This window comes from Perna viridis, chromosome 7 (genome assembly GCF_037379345.1).
Source record: "Perna viridis isolate PV_CMFRI_1.1 ecotype Kerala chromosome 7, ASM3737934v1, whole genome shotgun sequence".
Taxonomy (NCBI): domain Eukaryota; kingdom Metazoa; phylum Mollusca; class Bivalvia; order Mytilida; family Mytilidae; genus Perna; species Perna viridis.
Genome location: NC_142451.1, coordinates 48889203 through 48898221, shown reverse-complemented (window position 1 = coordinate 48898221; position 9019 = coordinate 48889203). Strand labels below are relative to the sequence as shown.

The 9019-nt window shown below is 34.1% G+C and overlaps 1 long non-coding RNA gene across 1 annotated transcript; it reads left to right on the top strand.

The window, feature by feature from the left end:
• The first annotated feature begins 125 nt into the window (after nucleotides 1-125).
• On the top strand, nucleotides 126-2314 carry LOC148613082 (uncharacterized). The gene is made up of 2 exons (XR_015924558.1): nucleotides 126-361; nucleotides 1048-2314. It is a non-coding gene; the product is annotated as an uncharacterized LOC148613082 (long non-coding RNA).
• Nucleotides 2315-9019: the final 6705 nt, after the last annotated feature.

The following is a 9019-nucleotide window of genomic DNA, read 5'->3' as shown; positions in this document are numbered from 1 at the left end:
AATTATATTGGAATTACATAAGATGTTTGTGGAAATCCCTTTACCATAAAGGTATATGGTGTATTTCTGGAGCCATTTTGCTTTGATATCAATATCTATGAGTATCAGTAACAGTGTAAGTAAACTTTTAGAAGAAATGATCACAGTTCATCCGAATCTTAAGCAACTGTTTTATGTATTTCTTTAGGAATCATATCTCGAATACTGATTGGCTTTATAGCTGATTTTCGCTGCGTAAACCGATTTATTTTAAATGGTGTTATTCTGATGATTGGTGGATGCTGAACAGTACTGGTGGTATTTGTTGACCATCAATTAGTATGGTACAAGTCATATGGTGCTAGTTTGGGAATATTCACAGGTGAGCTTTTCCCGTCGAAGTACAAATATATCAAGAGCGATAACTGTTCCAATTCCATGGCAAATGTATACAGTAGTGTATATTTCATATATCCGTCATACTTATTTAATAGATCATAAAAATAGCTCCTCCTCCTCATTTTTCCATAGTCAAGAGTGATTTTTTTATTACTCATGCACTAAATCAATATTTGTCACGTGATCAAATGTTCTATACTAATCAACATTTAGTTTAACATTTTCTATCATATAACAGCTAATTGTTTTGTCTTAAATTCATCAAGAAAATTACAGCACCTCTTCATACTCAGTAGTTTTATTTTTTTAACTTTGTTAAATACAAAAAAATCACAGTCCCACAAAATGAAAAACACAAAAAAAAACAAAAAAAAAGAAAAAAAAAACAACACAGGCTTCATTCCTTGTTTTGCATAATGCGTTACTATTACGTGCTGAATTTGGTTTCCTATTTCGATTTATTTATTCCTATGTGTATGTTTTAGGTTGTAATACAGCTGATGATAGGTTACTCCTCGAAATCCATGTCAGCATAATGAGCATACCAAACTTTACAAAATATCTGTTTTGTAGTTTTGTATATTCTTTCTTCCTAAAGCCTATGCAAACTGTCTTTATATATATATATATATATATATATATATATATATTAGCATATTTCTGTTTCAGGTTGTTTTGCTTTTCTACAACCACTTTTATCGGCAGATTTGAGATAGGTAACATTCCCTTTTATTGAATAGAAATAGTACAAGATAAAAGATGTAACTTTTTGGTTAAGGAGATAAACGAAGAAGCTTGTAATAAAGGAGACTATAGATACGCACATCCATTTATCTTGATCTGCACCACAATCAGACCATACAGGATATTTTTTCAGCTAAAGTATATAACCACAGCGACGATTTTAAATGTTTACAAGTTGTTAACTGCCATTTTTGTCAACCAACATTCTAGCTTCTCTGATAATTGGAGTTTTTTTAATCAAAACTCATACGTTTTTTTTTAAGATCTTTCCATCATTTTGTCATTTTCCTGGTTTACTGGGTTGCATTCGCAAAATCTATTTAGTCAGAGCTAGCTTGTTCACAAATTTAATTCATTACATCTAAAATTGAAAGTAAGCACACAAACATTTTTGTAACCAAAAAAAAAAAAAAAAAAAAAAAATAGACGAAATGATTGAAGTCAATCACGCTAAAATGCTTTCTAATTGAACAAACAAACCATGTTGATTTAATGAATATATGTGAATACTCTACTCGAGCAATTAATAAAATATTTAAAGGAGAAGAGAATCTGAGTATTGCCTTTGGCATAATATTTCTGTTCCAAGGCGTGTCTAGTCTTGCCGGACCACCTATTGCAGGTTTGTAATATATATGTAGCTATTATATTTTTTCTCGTATGGTAAGATATTAGTTTGAAAAGGAATCGGAACTAGTAGATGCCAAAGCGAAAGAAAACAAATTCAGTTAACACCTAATCATATTGAAGGAAGACGTACTAGTATTAACACAAAACTCTCAGATCTCCTGAATGGTGCACCGGTTGAGTTCGCGTTTTCTGTTCAGATTTTTAGCAATCTGTATCTGATAAATTTCTGCTTTAAACGCTACATAAAAGTGTCCCAGGAAATACTTTTATCCATTTTTTTCTATTTAAGGATTAATAGCAGACACATATGGAAGATGTGATGAAGCTTTTATTTTCGTTGGATGTATTTTTTTCTTGGGTGGTTTCACATCATGCTTCATACCATTACACAGAGCACTAGGTTTGTCAGGCAATTACAACTTAAAACCTCAAACCCCGCCAGCAGGAGGCACTTGTGATAAATATTACTGACGCAATAAAGCGATGAGCAACAAAAGGCAATCTTCCTCGCAGACTTAAAATTCCCTCGTTGTTGACACGTTGTATTATTTATTTCAAGTTCTTTGTTGTGTGTGTCTGTTTTGCATGTGTGGTCGATGTCCTTGGAATACATTCTTTTGATTTTCGCTAGAATCTCGGTTCCCTTGATTTAACTGTAACAAATAGGACATTGCATATCAGTACACATTTTTCCGTAAAATACCAATTCCGATGCAGATTACCAATGAAAGACCGATGTTTTACCTACGTCTCACATCGATAAAGTCAATGTGAAGGCAATGTTTACAAAAGAAATTTCTAAGCCTAACATATTTAGTCAGTTCAATCCGAGAAGACATTATAGAACCCCACAAATTTTACATAGGTAAAAAAGATTTTGTTTTTAAACTCGATTCTTTGCATATTCATTAAAATTAAACCCCTAGAATAGAATTGTTTTGCTGCCGCACACACGCTGCAATCTGACCATATTCATATTGAAAATAAGGGCTTATGTTATCCGATGATAATTTGATTTAAGATATAACAAGCTTTCTGATTGGATAAAATAATTTGTCCATCATAATTTTGATGATGTACTCGTTAAATTTTGATACTAAAATTAACTTATAAGGCAGGACTGTTTTTCGGTCTAATTGAAATAACTTAATGCCGGTTATTTGGTGTGCACCACGTGACTGAGGTTATTTCTTCACAGATAGAAAAAAATATAATAGCCATTCCTTAAATAATAGATCTTTGTAATAATGACTGGAAAACTTCCCAAAGTGTCTGAAAGCAGGTCATTCATATAATTTATTTATTACTATCCAGGAATCAATACTCTAATGAATCAGCGTTATTCAATGCATTTCAACAATACGATAAATAGAAAGCTACAAAGATAGTTTGGTTGACAGATTTAAAGATCACATATTCAGAAAAGTTATAAATGAAAAGATATTTCACTTATACTTAATATTTATCTATAGCTAGCAATTAATAGGGCACATCAGTATCCAAGTGCCTACCACAGCTCCAATATTTGAATTTGAAGTTAACTGCTGTCTATTGCTCCAATTGGACAATAAACTAGTCTGTCTGTATGTAATCCTGGGACAATGATAAGATCATGGACTTGATTAATATGAATAAATTCATAGTGCCACATCGCAAATTTGACAGTTCTAACATCGTTTGAAATTTTCAGACCCTTCTATGTTTACGTTATCTTCCCTGTATCAATTTGATCCGATGGAGCAGTGTAACGAATATAATCTCTTCAAAGGCGTTAAACCATCACAAGACATGCAAAGCTAATTCCATTCCTCAAATATACAAATATATAGTTCTTGGTAGAGATTCCCCATACTTTGTAAAAACAGTTCCAAATCATCTACCAAATATACAGAGGAAGACGTTTACAAAATGCTGGAATTTTTAATCGACAACATATTTGTCCAGTGTACGTGGTGGACGTGTTTTCCAACAAACGGTCGGCATTCCAATGGAAACAAATTGTGCTCCTTTACTTGCGGACTTATTCCTTCACTCTTATGAGGCTGATTTTATAGCTGATTTGATCCGAAAGAAAGAATATTGTTTGGCTAGATCCTTTAATCTCAGTTTTCGCTATATAGATGACATATTATCTTTAAACAATCCTAATTTCGGGGATTTGATACATCGCATCTACCCCAAAGAACTTGAGATAAAGGAAACAACAGACACTGTGAAGTCGGCCTCATATTTTGATCTACACTTAGAAATCGATGGTAAAGGAAAACTATTGACCAAACTTTACGACAAACATGATGACTTTCATTCAGAATTATCAACTTTCCTTTCATCTGTGGCAACATCATTTCAGCACCTGCGTATGTAGTGTTCATATAACAACTCATACGTTTTGACAGAGCTTGCCGAAACTACGCAGATATTTTGTATCGCGCTGGAACTCTAACAAATAGGTTTCTGGAACAGGGTTATGTTGCTACAAGATTGAAGTCATCACTACAGAAGTTTTATGGTCGTCATCATGAACTCGTGGATCGTTATGTTGTATCCATTTGCACCATGAAAACTGATTTCTTCAACGGGCCATGGTTTTCCTTTCCTCGTTTGTCTACCCTGGACTTGACTTTTTATGAGCAACTCGGCGAGTGTTTCTAGAAAAGCAGAGGACGCTTACCCTACCGGTGCATCTGGTCCATGTTCCCAGTTTTTAGTGGAGTCCGAGTTGCTTATTTGCTTTCGTTATTTTGTATGTATGATTTTAGTTACTTCATGTTCTTTGTTGTGTATTTCTGTTTTCCATGTCTGGTCTTTGTCCCTGGATTGCATTCTTTTGATTACCGCCATAACCTTGGTTCCCTTGATTACTTTTTCACACCACTGGGTCGATACCGAGGGTATCATCAACCCAGTAATGCAATTTTTTTTTAAATTAATGGTTATAACAAGAGGAATGAAAGAAAAAATGACTCGGACGTTGCCCAGTATAAAAAGGTCCGAACCTGAGAGCAGATCGGACTCACTGTTGTCTTGTAAGAATGTGGTGTCCCCAGATGGGAATCTTAGCACGCTCACATCTGTTATGGAAAGTGTCATGACCAATTCAACTTAAAGTACCCAATCCCACGTTCAGTCTGCAGACCATATATTCCAGTACAAAAATTCTGACTATTTCAAAATTATCAAACCATGTTCCATCACTTTAAATGATATATTTGACTACAAAGATGAAGAACTGATTGTACCATATCAAAATGTGGAATTAAAAATTGCAAAACATGCAACATTCTTATTACCGACTCTTACTTCTCCAGTTCCTTACAAACAAAACCCCCCAAACAAGAAGTCACGATGACTTAAGTTGCAAATCAACAAACTTAATACATGGATTAGAATGCAACTTATTTGGTTTAGTATATGTCGGAGAAACGCAAGAACGATTAAACAAAAAATGTGCGGTCATCGTTTGGGAATTAACACCACCAAATTTCCGACAGTTTATCAACACTTTAATCAACAAGATCATTCAAAATCCTCTCTATGAAAGTTCGTATTTTAGGAAAAAAAATACCATCCTACGAACAATGCCGTTCTAAGTAAAAACTATCGTAGGGAAAGAGAGGCATACTGGATACGCAGGCTAGGAACTGCAATACCTTACGTATGCAATGACATCATCAAAAATATAGGAAAACTTTCAAGCCAATATAACAATAGCATAAATTTGATAAATTATTTGACAAAAATCCAAGACGGGAAAGGAGTCATGGCCATCGCCACTACACGTCACCTAAGTTACATGATGTCTCCATAGATGATCTCCTTCCTTTCATACAAAAACCTCTTGGACTTCATCACATTAGAACCAAACTTTATTCTATACCTCTCACTCTACTACACTCCCATTACAAAACAAGTCTTGACACTCCTGTTTCTGACCCCACCTCATTATTATACAGACCTGTTGCCATCGTTTTGGATATTGGTTTCCACAGACTCTTTAAACCAGTTTGTGTGAAAAATCAAGATGAAGAAAAACGATTATTTCTTCCACTACCGTTTGTCAACAAAGGTATAGATGCAATTCATTTGGCTAACATCCTCCATCACAAAAACGTCACCAACAAAATTTCCTCATATTTCAAAGACAATCCTTACCAATTATTTCATATTTCTATATTTCCCCCATTGCATCCAAAATTTTCAATTATAAAAGGCTATTGCAGAACCTCGAGATTGAAGACTAAACCACCTGACTGTTCTTGCAAAAACTCTCCATTCAAATATGGTCCTTCTGGTCATGTCGTTACGGGAGATTTAACCATCATCGAAGACGAATCTCTGCGTAATATCCTTTCTAAAGGTCCCAAATACCGTGAACCTCGCTCCATAAATTGGAATAATAACTTTAAAGTTTTTATGGATGCCGTCGAGGACTATGCAAGAAAATGGATAAAACGAGAACATATTAATTCTCTGTCAGAGTGGTTAAAGGCCGTGAGGTCTTTAATTTTGAAACGAATGAAAGTTTTAAGTAGGTAGGTCAATGAGTGCCAATGCTATATCTGTTTTCAAAGACCCCGATATAGCAAAAACTGTCTATTATACATCACAAATATGTTGTCGTACCAGCAGACAAAGCCCAAAACAACATTGTTTTTGTCTGCAAAACGTTTTACATCTAATGTTTATTATCAGAGTTAGAAGTAGAAAATAATAGCAGTTATAAGGCCTATACTGCTACCACACTCTCCAAAGAAGAGATTGTGAAAAACCATAAATCTGTGTTATCCTCTTTTGGTCTCTCTACCAAAGACGATGTGATTTACCGTCTATATACTGGATCCCTAAACTCCACAAGAATCCATACAAACAACGTTTCATAACTGGATCTGCAAAATGTACCACAAACCTCTTTCAAAACTTTTAACTTCAATACTTACAACTGTCAAAGAGGGTCTGCAGTCCTACCACAACACCTGTTACTCCCATAGTGGTATTAATTCAATGGGGATCCTGAAAAATTCTAAAGATCTTTTTTGAGACAATCAGTTCAAGACTATTATCTGAATATAATAGCATTAAAACCTATGATTTTTCAACGCTGTATACTTATATTCCCCATACTCAGTTAAAATCCCGACTTTCCCAAAACAAGATGGTACACCTAGATAAAAATATATAGTTCTTGGTAGAGATTCCTCATACTTTGTATGAAATAAATTCAAATCATCTTCTAAATATACAGAGGAAGATGTTTACAAAATGCTGGAATTTTTAATCGATAACATATTCATCCAGTGTGGTAGACGTGTTTTTCAACAAACGGTCGGCATTCCAATGGAAACAAATTGTGCTCCTTTACTTGCGGACTTATTCCTTCACTCTTATGAGGCTGAATTTATAGCTGACTTGATCCGGAAGAATGAATATCGTTTGGCTAGATCCTTTAATCTCAGTTTCCGCTATATAGATGACATTTTATCTTTAAACAATCCTAATTTCGGGGATTTGATACATTGCATCTTCCCCAAAGAACTTGAGATAAAGGATACTACAGACAATGTAAGGTCAGCCTCATATCTTGACCTACACTTAACAATTGATGGTAAAGGAAAACTATTGACCAAACTTTACGACAAACGTGATGACGTTTCATTCAGTATTGTCAACTTTCCTTTCATTTGTGGCAACATCCCTTCAGCACCTGCGTATGGAGTGTTCATATCACAACTCATACGTTGTTTTGCCAGAGCTTGCCGAAACTGCGCAGACTTGTATCGCGCTAGAACTCTAACAAATAGGTTTCTGGAACAGGGTTATGTTGCTACAAGATTGAAGTCATCACTACAAAAGTGGATCGTGATGGTGTATCCATCTGCACCATAAAAACTGATTTTCTCAACGGGCCATGGTTTTTCTTTCCTCGTTTGTCTAACCCGGACTTGACTTTTTATGAGGAACTTGGCGGGTGTTTCTAGAAAAGCAGAAGACTCTTACCCTACCGGTGTACCTGGTCCATGCTTTCAGTTTTTAGTGGAGTCCGAGTCGCTCATTTGCTTTTGTTACTTAGTATGTATGATTTTAGTTACTTTATGTTCTTTGTTGTGTATATCTGTTTTCCATGTCTGGTCTTTGTCCCTGGATTACATTCTTTTGATTACGGCTATAACCTTGGTTCCCTTGATTACCTGTACAACATTTTATCTTGGGTTGTACGATTGACTTCAACTGGAATAATGTTGCACGGAGATGTAACTAGTGTGCTGCTTCGTGTAACGTCAAAAGAAGATCAAAATAATACAAAAGGTATTTCAACATCATATATATCACTTCACGAATTATCTTCAAGAAGTATTATGCTAATACAAAAACATATATAGGCTTCAATAACAAAATAGCTACATTTTCACACCTTGAAATTCCGGAAATAAATAAAGTTTCATTATGTTGTCCTACATTGTGAATGTGTTTCGTCTCTGTTTCCTTTTTGGTCATGTCTTTGTTTCTTTTTTTGTTCCTGAATCCTTTTTCAATCTTGATATTTCTGCGTTGTTACTGATATTCAGTAAAGAGACAAATAAAATCATATTATACTATTACATTTTTTTCTGATTTCATCAGATGTACATCAACAAGAGATTTATAATGGAACCGTGAATTACATGTAATGATTATAACATTGTTTATAAATATTGAAATCAAAAGTAATGTTAACAATGAAACAATAATTTTGAAATTATATATTATTTTAATTGCAATCTCGTGATTTACGTGTGATGAATTAATAAATCGTGTTACCACATGTAAATACTAAATTACATGCAATTTCGTAGCAATCTTGTGAAGAACTTGTAATAATTCTTTTTACGTTTCACAATTACGTAACACAACCTTGAGACTATATCTAAAGCAGTCTGCTATCTCAATAATCACATATCATGGTTACAGCCATCTATTGAATTACATGTCATTTTGTAAACACCTCGCAGGATATATCTCTTAAACTTTTAACAAAAAGAATCGGAATATAGTCTCTTTCTGAATCTAGTTTATAGTGATATCAATATCGGAAATTCTTGAAATCTCCAAGTATTAAATGCAGCTTAAGGTAGATCTTACGTCATGCTTAGAAGATAGATTTTCTTTCTTTTTTTCAAAGATGACCTTGAACGAACGTACTGTAAAATGTTTAGATAAAAACGTAGGTAACCGAACTTATTTAGCGATAATTAAGTTTTATTATAGGCGATCTTTTATATAGATTATGTAC